The sequence below is a fragment of the Dermacentor variabilis genome, chromosome 4, assembly GCF_050947875.1.
Source record: "Dermacentor variabilis isolate Ectoservices chromosome 4, ASM5094787v1, whole genome shotgun sequence".
In the NCBI taxonomy this organism is placed as follows: domain Eukaryota; kingdom Metazoa; phylum Arthropoda; class Arachnida; order Ixodida; family Ixodidae; genus Dermacentor; species Dermacentor variabilis.
In genome coordinates, this window is record NC_134571.1 from 199,581,607 (window position 1) to 199,598,138 (window position 16,532).

Sequence of the window (16,532 nt, forward strand, 5' to 3'; positions counted from 1 at the left end):
TGGAAAAATGTCTGCAAATTCAATTTTGAGCGACCCTGGAGACCTCTCAAGCGGAGTCATTTCGCTAAGGCGAACATTTAAAGGTGCTAATTGTGCTTGCACAAATACAACCTGTGGAGTATGCAGCCATGACCACATGTTCTCAAACAATGAATTTAGTTGGCTAATAAATGCATATTGTCCACGTTGTAGAGAAGATTCATAAGCTCCTAATTAGGTTTAAACCTTAAGCATGCGGAATCGCGTGTGAAGAGTAGGTAGGCGCGCTTCCTGGTATAACACATTATTAGCAACCAATTTAGGATGACCTAAACATAGTCGAAGAGCTTCTCTTCCTAAAAGAACAAGTAGTCCTAATTGATATTTTGCACTTCCGGAGAAGGAAACGCAGCCAAATTCTATAATCGGTCGTACATACATAAGATGAATCATAATTAATCTGTCACTTCGCATAGCAGACGGCCGATTACTCATTCTACGTAGTAAACCTACGGCTCGTGTCCCGTTCGTTCCAATATTTTCTATGTGAGGAAGCCAGTTAAGTTTTCCACCATATATGATACCAAAGTACTTAAGCGACTCTACCAGAGGAAGAAGAAGAAGAAACTTTAGTAAAGAATAGTCCGGCAGTTCTTGATGTGGTGGCCTCAGGTGACGGCTCGAAGTTCTTGGACTCGAGCGGCATCTTTGGCTTGCCGGACAGCCCAGAGCTGGTCTGCCAGCTCTGAACTTCTGATAGCCGCCTCCCAGCGGCGGCGACGCCTACGGAGAAGGTCCCCGGCGGCTCCCGCATCCGGGGCGGCGTCGGGAAGAACGGAGCTCGAGCCTTCTCCTACTCTGGCAACAGCCGCGATTCTGGACGCGTCGCCAACTGAGCTGCTTTGATTACCGTTGTTGCCGGCACACTCCCAGAGCATGTGTCGCAGCGTTGCTCTGTGTCCACATGTTTTACACGCGTCTGTTGGATACAAACTCGGATAGCAGTGGTGTAAGATAGCGGGGCTAGGGTAGGTGTGTGTCTGGAGCAAGCGTAATGTTACGGCCTCGTTCCTGTTCAATTTATCGTGCGGTGGCGGGAATGTGCGTCTTTCGAGTCTGTAGTGTTGGGTGAGGTCTCTGAACGTGGTTCGGTGATCGCCCCACGCCCAGTGTGTTTCTTGTTGCTGTGTTTCTGTTGTAGTGTCCCGATCCGGCAGATCCGATGCCCCGCTCTCGGGGGCGGAGGCGGCCTCATAATCAGCGGCGGCTCGGCGTGTGAGACCTCGAGCCGTGGCGTGGGCCGCCTCGTTTCCCGCGAGCGGAACATCGGTGTGTGCCGGGGTCCAGAGGAGGAAGACCGTAGAATTTTGGGGTTGCGAGGGCGAGTCGCCGTCGTCAGAAATTTGGAGTATGCGGGCCGCTTCCCGGGAGACACGACCACGCGCGAAGCCGCGGATTGCCGCCTGCGAGTCGCTGATCACGATCGCAGCGTTCGGCACCGCGACGAGTGCTAGGGCTATCGCGGCTTCTTCGGCCGCCTCCGTGTGTCCCGTGGTCACCGTGGCGCTCGCGAGGCACCTACCCGAGCGGTCTACAACCGCTATCGCGTGCGCGCTTCTCCCTCCTCCGTATCGCGCCGCGTCTACGTACACCGCCTCATTGCTGTTGCCAAACTTCTTCTGAAGGTCGCTTGCTCGTTTGTTGCGCCTCCCGGCGTGGTGCGTCGGGTGCATGTTTTTGGGAAGCGGCGGGATGATCAGGCGGTCGCGAACAGAGGCGGGAACCGCCGTCTTTTCTCCATGCTGAGTGTGGTACGCGATGCTAAGCGACTCGAGGATGCATCGACCTGCCTTTGTCCTTGATAATCGTTCGTATTGCGCAATGTCGTGCGCCTCGATTAACTCGTTGAGGGAGTTGTGAACTCCGAGCTCTAGAAACTTGTCGGTGCTCGCGTTGAGTGGAACGCCGACCGCCCTCTTGAAAGCCTTTCGGATCATGCATTCGACGTTGTTTTTTTCGGACCCGATCCACCTCAGGTAGGGGGCAACATACGTTATGCGGCTTATCGCGTACGCCTGCACGAGACGGATCGCGCACTCTTCACGCATACCATTGCGTCTATTCGTGATGCGACGCAAGAGTCGGATCGTGTCATCTACCGAACGACGAAGTATTCGCACCGTCTCTCCGTTATGGCCGTTTGCCTGCAGGTGTAACCCTAGGATTCTAATTTTCTCCACGTGCGGTACGGGAGTACCATCTGCCAATGTAATGCGTATTTTAGAATATTCCCGTTCCTCTTCGCGCAGGGTTTTACGACCTCTCCTTGTGGGTTTGTAGAGTAAGAGCTCGGACTTGGTTGCCGAGCACTCGAGGCCCGTTCCACGCAAGTAATTCTGAACCGCATCTACTCCTGCCTGCAGCGTTCGCTTGACGTGACCGTCACATCCTCCCCCGGGAACCCAGATGGTGATGTCATCCGCGTAGAGACTGTGATGTAATCCTTCTACTTCTGTTAATTTCTCGGGTAGACCGACTAGAACTAAATTAAATAGTAATGGTGATATGACGGATCCTTGCGGCGTGCCGCACGGACCCGTCTCAAATTCCGGTGATTCCTCGTCGCCGACGACGACGCATGCGCGCCTACCTGTGAGGAAATCTCTAACGTAATTATACATTCTTTGGCCTAGTCCTAATGTTCTAATTGTTTTTAAGATCGCTTCGTGCTTAACATTGTCAAACGCCTTTTTAATATCTAAGCCTAATTGCCTTAGTGGAGCTGGTAGTGTCGTCAATGATCTGGTGTTTAAGCTGAAGCAATACGTCCTGTGCTGAGAGGTTGCGGCGGAATCCTAGCATGGTGTGCGGGAACGCGTCATGATCTTCGAGAAAGTCGGTCACGCGGGTGAGAACTGCGTGTTCCATGACTTTGCCGACGCAAGACGTAAGCGAAATCGGTCTTAGATTATCGAGCGTAACTTGCTTGCCAGGTTTAGGAATCATGATAACGCGGGCCCGTTTCCACGCTTCGGGAAGGGAACCCTCTCGCCAGCACTCATTGACATAGGCCGCGAGTCGGGAGATTGACTCGTCGTCTAGGTTTCGGAGAGTCTTGTTGGTAACCCGGTGTGGGCCGGGCGCCGATCGAGTGTTGAGTTCGAACAAGGCTAACCGAAATTCCGAATCGCTAAATTCCGCGTCCAGTTTCTCGTTTGTGACGCCCTCGTACTCGGCGTGCTGGATGCTTTCGGCCTTCTTAAAGTCATCATCATCATCATCAGCCTAGTTACGCCCACTGCAGGGCAAAGGCCTCTCCCATATTTCTCCAACAACCCCGGTCATGTACTAATTGTGGCCATGCCGTCCCTGCAAACTTCTTAATCTCATCCGCCCACCTAACTTTCTGCCGCCCCCTGCTACGCTTCCCTTCCCTTGGGATCCAGTCCGTAACCCTTAATGACCATCGGTTATCTTCCCTCCTCATTACATGTCCTGCCCATGCCCATTTCTTTTTCTTGATTTCAACTAAGATGTCATTAACTCGCGTTTGTTCCCTCACCCAATCTGCTCTTTTCTTATCCCTTAACGTTACACCTATCATTCTTCTTTCCATAGCTCGTTGTGTCGTCCTCAATTTGAGTAGAACCCTTTTCGTAAGCCTCCAGGTTTCTGCCCCGTAGGTGAGTACTGGTAAGACACAGCTATTATATACTTTTCTCTTGAGGGATAATGGCAACCTGCTGTTCATGATTTGGGAATGCCTGCCAAACGCACCCCAGCCCATTCTTATTCTTCTGATTATTTCCGTCTCATGATCCGGATCCGCCGTCACTACCTGCCCTAAGTAGATGTATTCCCTTACGACTTCCAGTGCCTCGCTGCCTATTGTAAATTGCTGTTCTCTCCCGAGACTGTTAAGCATTACTTTAGTTTTCTGCATATTAATTTTTAGACCCACTCTTCTGCTTTGCCTCTCCAGGTCAGTGAGCATGCATTGCAATTGATCCCCTGAGTTACTAAGCAAGGCAATATCATCAGCGAATCGCAAGTTACTAAGGTATTCTCCATTAACTTTTATCCCCAATTTTTCCCAATCTAGGTCTCTGAATACCTCCTGTAAACACGCTGTGAATAGCATTGGAGATATCGTATCTCCCTGCCTGACGCCTTTCTTTATTGGGATTTTGTTGCTTGCTTTATGGAGGACTACGGTGGCTGTCGAGCCGCTATAGATATCTTCCAGTATTTTCACATATGGCTCATCTACACCCTGATTCCGCAATGCCTCCATGACTGCTGAGGTTTCGACTGAATCAAACGCTTTCTCGTAATCAATGAAAGCTATATATAAGGGTTGGTTATATTCTGCACATTTCTCTATCACTTGATTGATAGTGTGAATATGGTCTATTGTTGAGTAGCCTTTACGGAATCCTGCCTGGTCCTTTGGTTGACAGAAGTCTAAGGTGTTCCTGATTCTATTTGCAATTACCTTAGTAAATAGTTTGTAGGCAACGGACAGTAAGCTGATTGGTCTATAATTTTTCAAGTCTTTGGCGTCCCCTTTCTTATGGATTAGGATTATGTTAGCGTTCTTCCAAGATTCCGGTACGCTCGAGGTCATGAGGCATTGCGTATACAGGGTGGCCAGTTTCTCTAGCACAATCTGTCCAGCATCCTTCAACAAATCTGCTGTTACCTGATCCTCCCCAGCTGCCTTCCCCCTTTGCATATCTCCTAAGGCTTTCTTTACTTCTTCCGGCGTTACCTTCGGGATTTCGAATTCCTCTAGACTATTTTCTCTTCCATTATCGTCGTGGGCGCCACTGGTACTGTATAAATCTCTATAGAACTCCTCAGCCACTTGAACTATCTCATCCATATTAGTAATGATATGGCCGGCTTTGTCTCTTAACGCATACATCTGATTCTTGCCAATACCTAGTTTATTCTTCACTGTTTTTAGGCTTCCTCCGCTCCTGAGAGCATGTTCAATTCTATCCATATTATACTTCCTTATGTCAGCTGTCTTACGCTTGTTGATTAACTTCGAAAGTTCAGCCAGTTCTATTCTAGCTGTAGGGTTAGATGCTTTCATACATTGGCGTTTCTTGATCAGATCTTTCGTCTCCTGCGATAGTTTGCTGGTATCCTGCCTAACGGAGTTACCACCGACTTCCATTGCACACTCCTTAATGATGCCCACAAGATTGTCGTTCATTGCTTCAACACTAAGGTCCTCTTCCTGAGTTAAAGCTGAATACCTGTTCTGTAGCTTGATCTGGAATTCCTCTATTTTCCCTCTTACCCCGAACTCATTGATCGGCTTCTTATGTACCAGTTTCTTCCGTTCCCTCCTCAGGTCTAGGCTAATTCGAGTTCTTACCATCCTGTGGTCACTGCAGCGCACCTTGCCGAGCACGTCCACATCTTGTATGATGCCAGGGTTAGCGCAGAGTATGAAGTCTATTTCATTTCTAGTCTCGCCGTTCGGGCTCCTCCATGTCCACTTTCGGCTATCCCGCTTGCGGAAGAAGGTATTCATTATCCTCATATTATTCTTTTCCGCAAACTCTACTAATAACTCTCCCATGCTATTCCTAGTGCCTATGCCATATTCCCCCACTGCCTTGTCTCCAGCCTGCTTCTTGCCTACCTTGGCATTAAAGTCGCCCATTAGTATAGTGTATTTAGTTTTCACTCTCCCCACCGCCGATTCCACGTCTTCATAGAAGCTTTCGACTTCCTGGTCATCATGACTGGATGTAGGGGCGTAGACCTGTACAATCTTCATTTTGTACCTCTTATTAAGTGTCACAACAAGACCTGCCACCCTCTCGTTAATGCTATAGAATTCCTGTATGTTACCAGCTATATTCTTATTAATCAGGAATCCGACTCCTAGTTCTCTTCTATCCGCTAAGCCCCGGTAGCACAGGACGTGCCCGCTATTTAGCACTGTATATGCTTCTTTCGGCCTCCTAACTTCACTGAGCCCTATTATATCCCATTTACTTCCCTCTAATTCCTCCAATAGCACTGCTAGACTCGCCTCACTAGATAACGTTCTAGCGTTAAACGTTGCCAGGTTCATATTCCAATGGCGGCCTGTCCGGAGCCAGTGATTCTTAGCACCCTCTGCTGCGTCGCAGGTCTGACCGCCGCCGTGGTCAGTTGCTTCGCAGCTGCTGGGGACTGAGGGCCGGGGTTTGATTGTTGTGTTCATAGGAGGTTGTGGCCAAGTACTGCACCAGGGTGGCCAATCCTGCTCTGGTGAGGGAGTGCGTTACCGGTTCTGGTCACCGGGATCAGGCCACACTCCAGGCCTGTTTGTGCAATTTTATCACCACGCGGATTTTTTTTTTTTTAATCCGGTGGAAAATTGCTGGCACCGGGATTCGAACCACGGACCTCTTGCACGCGAGGCGGGTGTTCTACCTCTACGCCACCGCTGCACTCTTAAAGTAACGGTCACGTATTGCGTCGAGGAAGTTATCGCCTTTATAATCTCTTACGAGTCTACGAGTCTTGTGGCCTTGAGCGGCCCGAGTCTCCTCCGGATCTAATAGGTGTCTAAAAAGGCGCCAAGCGCTCGCCCCGGTCATCTGCCTCTCGAGGCCGTTGCACGTGTCTTCCCATTGTGCCCTGCATACCTGAAGCGCGTGTTCTTCAATGCCTCTGTCTAACTGTGCTATGCGTTTGCGCAACGCCTTATTGTGTCTTTGGCATTTCCATCTCTTTAGGAGGGCTCGCTTTGCTTCCCACATGTGTAGGAGCCTGCTGTCAATTATTTCGAGGTTCGCCTCGGGCGGAACGTCGCTCGTTGCTGCGCCTACGTCCCTTCTGAGCGTCTCACTCCACTCGTCTATGTCCGTAATCGGCTCGTCGCCTCGCCCCGCTTCTTTTCGCCTCTTGCGGAACGTGTCCCACTTCACGAGTTTGAACTGACGACCTTTGCCCTTAGGGTTAGTACCACGACCGCTCGGGCCCGTGCCTATCGTGATCTCGATCAGCGCATGGTCGCTCCCCAAATCTTCCTGGGTATTTTGCCAGTGCGCTGTTGTTACATTTGAAACAAACGCAAGGTCTGGTAACGTATCGGCACTCACGCTGTTCCCTCTGCATGTAGGATCGGCGGGATTCGCGATCAGTGCAAGCCTTTGGTCTTGCGAGTCTTCCCAAAGGTGTTTGCCCTTGGGTGTTTCTCGGGTGTAGCCCCAGGCTCCGTGGGGCGCGTTAAAGTCGCCCGCAACAAGTAGAGGCTCGCCGCCGGAGGCCGCGCGCGCGCCCCGCAATAGGTCCCCGAATCTGTGCTGCAGCGTGGGTTTACTATACACGTTAAAGACGAAGAGTCCTCGGCCGCTCTTAGGAATTAATTCTACGAACACGTGAGGTATATTTACGCAGGCAAGTTCTCGCTGCGCCGCAGTGACATTACGTCGAACGAGCACGGCGGCGACCGGCAACGGGCGTGGCGGGGGAGACGGCCTGCGCGGCACCATCGCCCCCGGTCCAGCGCCACCCGTCACTCGGGGTGTAGCCCGTTTCCTTCTTTGCCTGTTCTCCGTCGCGGTCGCGTCTATGGCTTTGTAGCCAGCTAGTTTAACCGGATGGTTTGTCTCCTGTAAAAGGATCACGTCCGGTTTCGTCTTGCGGCTACGTATGAATTGCTGGAGATTACCCCGCTTCCTCCTGTAGCCCCGGCAGTTCCACTGCCAGATTGTGTATTGTTGTTTCCCAGTGTTAGTGTGCTTCTTTGCGTGTGTAGCCATGGTGATGCCTGTGTTTAATTTAATCCGTCACCATCGAGGCGACTTGGTTGCTGCTGCGGTTGCGTCTCTACGTCTGTGAGCGTGTTTTGCTGCTGCTGATTGTGTTGTTGCTGTCTAGTGTACGGCTTGCTCATTGTTCTGATTGGTCTACCTGCAGCTGGCGACAGCCTCGCTTCTATGTCCTCTATGCGCGGCAAGTGCGCGGCGAACATTTGTGTTATTTGTTCAGAGAGCTTAGCTAGCGCGTTATTGAACATTTCATTCATATGAGCCGTCTGTCTTGTAAAGCGTTCCTCGAGGCTCTTCTCGATGTTGTCTAGACGTTTCTGTAGTTTCTCATAACGGCCGCATCCCTGTTTGCTGTCGGGTCTTGCGGGATCTAGTGCGATCCTTTTCGCGGTAACTGGACGATCATCGCGTTCATCCGCCGTCCCCCTCGAGCTGCCCTCGTTGTCCGTGCCCATCTCGGCCGGCTCAGGCCGTGATGGAGTCGGTGATCGCGGCGCCGAGGACGGCGGCATCGTCGTTTGACGTTTCGATGGTTGCTGCGGTTTTGGAGCCTCGCCTTTCAATTTGATATTCTCCTCTCTAAGGAGCGCATTTTCGCGTTTAAGCTCGGCAATTATTGATTCTAACGGCTCTAAACGTTGTTTTAGGACTCGCTCTATCGCTCGCTCGAGCTCGTTCCCACCGCCGCCGCCGACGGCGGGCCCGCCAGAGCGGCCCGCCGAAGCGCCTCCGCCGCCGGGAGAAGCGGCGACAGCCGCCCAGCTCACCTGTTGCCCAGTGCTTCTGTGACCTTGCTGCTGCCACGGCTGCTGCTGCTGACTTTGTTGGTTGATGTGGCCCACAGCTGCGGTGCCCGGACCGCCGCCACCGCGCGTCATCGACGTGCTTCTCGCCCTCTGTGCTCGGTTGCGAGAGCGGGATCGAGATCGGGATTTTCCCGCACCGCCCTTCCTGCCGCGGCTAGTCGAGCGTCCTCTTCGGTTGTCGGTGACTGAATGACGGTCTATCTTTGGAAAATTGAGGTAGTAGCCGGCGTTGCCATTACAGTCGCTGCTGCTGTTGGAACCGCTGCCGTACGCTGTGGCTGCTTCTTCCTCTTCTTGTCTTTTTCGCTCTAGTTGGCGACGCTTGACTATGTATGGGGTCTTGTATCTCGCCTTGCACCTGCGGTCTCCGTGAAGTGTCCCTTGCCGCACAGTCGACACTGCGGCTCGCATCGATGGTCAGGCGACGGATTGTTTCGTCCGCATCCACGGCAAATCTTGTCGTTGGGATTGGGGCACACGTCGGCGCGGTGTCCCAGCCTTCCGCACTCGTAGCACACGTCAATCTGCTTCCTGTAGAGGGAGCATCTGACGAGCATAGGTCCGTAATATACGTATCTCGGTACGTGGAATCCGTCGAACAAAACGATTATGTTGTCCGTTTTGCTCATGCGTTTCGCGTGCAGCACTCCGGGATTGCGCTGCGTCACTAGATTAGCGATGATGTCTGCCGGGCTCTCGCTCTTGGAAATGCTCCTAATCAGGCCCTTGGAAGTGTTCTCCGGGGCGGCTTGATAGGTATTCGCCTCGAACTCGCGGTCTCCGATACAAAGCTTGCTAATGGCTCCGTAGCGTTTTGCTCTGTCTTCAGACGGCGTGCTGAGCACCACCACGTTCTGTTTAACGTTGAGGCAGATGCTATCTTCCCCGGCCGCTTCTCTGCCTACACCCGCCGCGTTACGTAGGCAGCAGTAAATGCGATCCGTCCCGTAATCGCGCACGTTGAAGCCGCCTCGGGGGCGTACGACGATTTTGTAATCATCCGGCGGTAAGTCAGGCATTCGGCTTGCCATGGCAACCTGCTGCACTTGACGGGCGTACTTCCTTTTGTACTGCGCTGTGGTGACTCCCGTAGTCGATGTGGCTACCGTCCGTCGCTGCATGTGCACATGCTGATTATGCGCCGACTCGGTCGCACCGTCGGCCTGTTTCTTCCTCTTGACATCGCACCACCCCGCTCCCTCGCCGAAATCTTCCGGCCAAATATCTGTTCCTTCTACCTGGACAACTTCCATTTAACGTCAGGAAACGCCTGGCACTTTGCACGGTAGGCTTGGCACGCCCCGCCGCAGCGGCGGCCGGGAAATAGTGGCCTACGTGGAGGAATGGCTCTCTGTTCATACACTAATGACAACTGTAAGTGCCTGGAAAGCGGAAAAACAAGGACTGCACTTTCGTTTAGGTTTAGTGACAGATGCAGATTGAGAAACCACGCCTCTAGAGTCCAGAGGTACGTTCGCAAAGACAGGTGAAGGGAATTGATGTCTCTAGCTGGCGCGAAAATTTTAATCTCATCTACATAGACAGACAGATTCACAACTTGGTGCAGTGGTACTGAACTCATCAATAGGATAAATAGTACAGGAGACAGAACAGGCCCCTGGGGCACCACTCTTGTCTGATCGAACTTTCTTCAAGAAAAGCCGTTTTGAAACCAATGAAATTTTTTGTTTCTTAGATATTTAAAAATACACGTCATTATATATCCCGGAAAATTGTAGGACTGCAATCTGTCCAGCTGTACTCTCTGCCATAGATAGATAGATAGATAGATAGATAGATAGATAGATAGATAGATAGATAGATAGATAGGTACATAGATAGATAGATAGATAGATAGATAGATAGATAGATAGATAGATAGATAGATAGATAGATAGATAGATAGATATATAGATAAGAAACTACGACAGAACTCTTATCGTAATGATCGTTGATGGTAACCCGAATATCAATCGAGCAGCGTAGTGACATACTATATTGCTTCATTATAGTCGTTGCATTCGTCGCTGCATTGCTGCGGCGATGAATAGCAGCGTGGCTGGGGCGACGGGGATCGACGGCGCTGAGGTGACGGTGAACGAGCAGGATGACTGACATCGCCGGATACGTCAGAAGCAGGAGGCATACGGCGAGGCGAGTAACGGCGCAGGTGGGCATATGAGCGAGGAGACGGGGAAAATGAGTTCGAATACGGTGACGTCCAGGAAGTGCGGCAGTGGCGAGTGACGTGGCCAATGCGAAGACAATGGAGCAAAATGGGCTTGTTGTCCGGAGTTCTCCACTCGATAGGGTTCTCCACTCCGGTCCAGGAGGGGAATACAGACCGCCGTGTGGCGTAGCAGTCGGCACCGGTCGAGCGTCAGCTTGGGAGATGGAGCAGGCAGCAAGAAAAACTAAGTTTGCAAATTCTTGCTACACAACCACCTCAATGAGAGAGATTGCTGGGGCTAGTTGGTCAATGGCGGGGTCAAGTGGGCGTGGATGGAATGGCGCAGAACTTGTGGCCTCGAGCTCACGGCGAACAATACGTGTGCAGTGCTCATTTAAGGGCTGTGAAGCGGTAAGGTCGACGCAAGACGACGGCACAGCCGTGTTAGGAAGCCGCGAGAACTGTGGAATGACGCGGCGGCTTTTGGTTGGCTCAAAGTGGCTGCATTCCTTGACAATGAAGTCGATGGTGGAGACATTGTTGAAGACCAACAAGTTGAACGCATCGTCCGCGACCTCTTTGAATGCGTGGCCGACTTTGTCAACCTCGGCCATTTTCTTGTCGACTTTCCGGCAATGAGCGAGTACATCTTGTATCTGCGAGACATACAATTCAGTAGAACACTGAACTCGGGTAGCAAGCTCTTTTCTAGCAGCGAGCTGCCAACCACAGGGATTTCCAAAGAGGTCGCTGAGCTTCCCCTTGAAAGCATCCCAGCTAGAGATTTCGTCCTCGTGGGTCCGGAACCAGACACGAGGACTTCCACCCAAGTAGATTAAGACACTCGCTAGCATACTGGTGGGGTCCCAGGCGGTGTTTCGGCTAACACGCCAATACAGGCTGAGTCAGTCCTCAACGTAGACATTATCTTGGCCAGATAATATGCGAGGATCGTGGGGAATGGTAACCGTAATGTACGCTGTTGTGCAGGTCTCAGGAGCAGAAGGAGACGAGGTGTCGTCACCTGGAGCCATGGCGGGAAGCAGGACGGTGCGGCCGCTGCGGAGCTCCGTGGCCAGGACGGCGAACGACACCTTCCACCAAAATGTTACGCCAACAAGGATTAAGGCTGGAGACTATTTACAAAGAATACTTACAAACAGTAACTGCAGCGCTGGCCAGTTCAACCGACTGGTGGAGAGCGAGAGAGCGTTCGTCGTCTTCGTCGGGGCTCCCGCATGCATCGGGTTCAAGAAACACGCAATCTACATGTATGCATATTGTTAAAGTCATATTTATTTAACACGGGTAGCTGTAACTACGAGACTTTCGTTGCTTCGGTTATATGACACACTCCAACATCGTCTCACTTTGCTATGGCATTCGCTTGCCAAGGTGGCTATGAACATGGAAGCATGACGACGGCTGTGTGACGCCTACCCAGAATCGATGGAGTGACGGAGGAGGAATGATATCGATTGAACGACAAAGCACATAGGCGAATAAGGTCGAACGCATGGCGACAATGATATGTCATTGTTTAAATTATTAAGATGGTATAACGATGATAATGGGACAATTAAATGAGAACAATGAAATGACAACTATTTCACGACGAGTGTTATAACGATGGTATGGCGACCGTCGGACGAAGAAGAGTGAAGGACGACGATGGCACGACGAAGACGGCATGAAGGCGATGGTACAACAACCAATGCATGAAAGTGTCGGTGTGACAATGACGCGATGGCCATTCATTACAGCGGCGGCATAATCACGCATGAATGACCAAAGCCCGATAACGGCATAATGAAGAACAAGACATGACGTCGTTGGGTCCCCGGAGCTGATGTAACAGTGTGAGAACAATGGGATGGCGATACTGAAGTTATGACAATGGTGAAACCACAAGGTGACGACGATGGCATGACGACAATTGCATGACGACGACGGCATTGCGAAAGTCGCATGTAGAAGTTGCAGTAACGACTATGAAACGAATATGATGGCATCCCGATGACGGCGTGCCAACGAACGCACGACGACGGCTGTACGTCGAGGAAGTACAGACGACGATGGCATGACAGCGGTATGAGGACATTCGAATGACGACGAGTGTATGATGACAACGCACAGACAATCATTATTTCACAGAACATGTATGACGGCGGTGGTGTGAAGACGACGGCGTGACGAGAGTCGGACGACAAGCTGGAATGGCGATTGTGGCACTTTCACGGTGCCATTAGGACGACGGTCTGACAATGAAGGCTTGATAGCGGCTGTCTGACGTTGGCGGCATGATAGGGGGGACATAATCATGATTGAATGACGGTACCATGATTACAATACAATGAAGAAGAAAGACTGATGTCAATGAAACGAAGGAGGTGGTATGACGATGACTGCGTGGCGACAATGGGATGACGCTACGGAAGTGATAACAATAACAAAACGACAGCGTGACGATGACGGCAAGACGCCAACTGTGTGACGGCGATGGCTTGATGACTACGCCATGACGAAAGTTGGATGGCAAAGCTTGAAAGATAACGCAACAGTCCCGACAGCATAGCAATCACGAAACTCGAATGACTACGATTGAACGACCACGAAGATGTTACTACGGCGGGATGACAAAGAATGAATGTCGACTGTATGGTGACAGTCAGGTGAAGACGACGGCATGACGAGTGTCGGATCACAAAGCTGGAATGATTGCTATGCAACGATGACGAAAGCATCACGACCACGAGCCCATGCCTAGAGGTCAAAGCTATTCGACAACTTATGTCACTAGGTCGGGGAGAAGTCGCGATGACGAAGGCGTGAGGAGAGTAAGATATCCCAAAACTGCAATGACGACAATAGAATGACTACGATGCATCACGACCTGCAGCACATACCTAGTGACCCGAGCAGGTAGACAACTTGGGCCACTTGGTCGGCGTAAGTAGATAGATAGATAGATAGATAGATAGATAGATAGATAGACAGATAGATAGATAGATAGATAGATAGATAGATAGATAGATAGATAGATAGATAGATAGATAGATAGATAGATAGATAGATAGATAGATAGATAGGAAGGCAGGCAGGCTCAAAACACCTAGAGTGGGCGAATAATGCTAAAGGCATTACGAAATCTACTAGCAAAATCACTGTTAATAGAACCTCGCATTAAGACTGACATCGATGGCAGAACTCTAAACAAGTGCGCAAGTGCCAGTTGTGACTTCGCGATGCATGTTGGATTGCGTGAGATGATATGTTGCATAGAACAAATATAAATACAATTGTACTTGTTCTATTTAGTTTGTATATAATGAATTTATTCGCTTAACAGTAGCTTCACTTAGCTTACTCTGGGACATGCGCGTTGAATGTGCAAAATATTCAAGTGGCTCTGTCGTATCAATTGTGTAGAGGTTTGCATATTCATTGCGTTTTTCCAACACTTGACAATCCATCAGAGCACTTCGATCGTTATAGCGTAGCCTTTCATCACAATGAAATATAATACAGGAGTTCAGTGAACGACAATGAGCATTTGGGAAACAGAAACGTTTATTAATACGGCAATTCTTTTCATTGTCCGAGGCAACCAGTCGAAAGTGGTAATCCCCTGGATCGCATAATTAATCCTTATGCAGCTGTAGCAAATAAAAAAATGTATGCGTGAATCAGATGACATCATGGCTTTCATGAGCAGTAGCAACTTCAAAAAGTAGCAATTGATAACAGCGCGGTCTTGCCAAATTTTGCATCAATAGTTGTTATGAGCTAATTTCTTGAGTACGTCTGATGTCAGCCTGTCTCGTATCCGGAATCCAAAAATTCCTTGTATCTGAATCCCAAAAGTGTTAAGAAAAAAATTGTAATTGTTATATGATTAGATTTTGCATCTGATAAATTGGAAATGCTCCTTAGTTCTGCCGCTCAGACACTTTTTCTTTATACGTGTTATTTATAGCAGCAAAAGTAATATGGCATGTGAGCACAACACAGGAAAAAGGCAATATTTCAACGATCTTGAGAGACCCAAAAAGTATGATTTGTATAACTAGCAGAAGCTACAGCAGCTACAATGATTGATGAATGCCCGCTCAACATTGTTGTATTCGATAGAGGTGACATCCACGCTTTTCTTAAGGCGAAATCCTTAAGTGGCTTGCTGCAATGGCTTGTATAACCGAAAAAAATTTGAAGGCCCAATCCGCTCTGTGAAGGTGAATCGCCAACGAAGCGGTTACTATCCACCTAACCTATTCTAGTCTAAGGAATGAAATGAGTACGCCATAAAATGCAGTGTATATCCATTTATTGCAGAATGACATTCACGATGGCTTTCTTAACGCTGTGGTATAAAGTGAGTTTTTCGGTTTTGACAGTTGCCACGTTCATCGCCAACGTTAGGCTGACACATGAGTCACGGATGGTGCTTGGTAGTTTTTTTTTTCTGTGTAACACTTTAGTACAAACTCTTCGAAGACAAAGTCTACGAATCACTTGTTTTCCTATTTCGAAATGTCAGCGTTAAAGTAGCCAACGATGACGAAAGGCGTAGTATTATCTCTCACCAACATCGCGAAGTTCGCTCGCATGAATCGCTCTACGTCGGCCTTGGAAGTGCCTGGCGAAATGTAGACAGTGAAGATGACAATTACATCGCGGGTTTTTACGGCACACACAACGCCGCAGTCGACCGGGTCAGACTTCAGCGTGTGCGCGGTCACGCACACGTCTTTCCTTCCGTAGGCGGCAACTCTGGCAGAGCGGTGGCCGCTTCGTTACGCGGGTGTTATTCCAACGTAGCCAGTGATTTCGGCCACCATGTCCGTCAACGTTTCCAAGAGACACAGCACCTGAACCTCCTTGATTACGAAGTCATGCGTTATATCCTTGGAAGGAAGACCAAGCGATCTCACGTTCAGAAAGGCAAGCGAGATCGACTGCGGTTCCCGCAACATGACAAGGCACGCGTCCGTGACGGTGGCCAGGTGATGGTTTTCCAGGCGCCTGAACTCGTCCTGCAACCCCCTGTCCACGTTTTCGGTTCTATATGGTAGAACGCAAAGACACCTCGAGCGTTTGTAATGTAAAGTCGGTTGATATCAGTGCACATACTCAAGACAACGTATACCAACTTTGGGGGTGGTTCTTGTCGTAATCGTATACGGCTTCCGGGTAAGTCGCTCCATGCGACTTGTGCACGGTGAGCGCAATCGCCTGCACCAGAGGGAACTGAGAGCGATGACTACAATTGTTAACGTGCAGAGTGTGCACATTGTTTTGCGTGCACATGTGTTTTCTTTTTTTTTACTACATCGTCGATATACAGAAAGCCGAGTTTTCCGTGGACTGCCACGAAAGAATCACCGGTCGGTCGAGGTAAACAGCTTCGTTGTAAAAAGCGACGTCTAGTTCAGTAATGCAAAAAATATCCTCATCAGGAATGCCTCATACCCGCGTTGCCAAGCAAAGATGCCATGAATAAATATGGATGAAGACACGAAAGAAAGAAATGATGAAGGAAAGAAAGCTGCAAACAAAGATAAAACTATCGAAAACAAAAGAACCGTAAATAGTGCATTAGGTTCTCGCATGTATCGTTGAGGAAGTCGACCTACAACACCATACGCCTACTTGACACTGCGGCTGGTTATGTCTTACAAGAAGACTGAAGCCTCTGCCCGTATAACTTATTGTGGTACCACGTGGGCAGAAGGCTTTCTCCTTCACGTGTTACAGGAGTACGACATGCTGCCCAACTATATCTTATTGAAATAA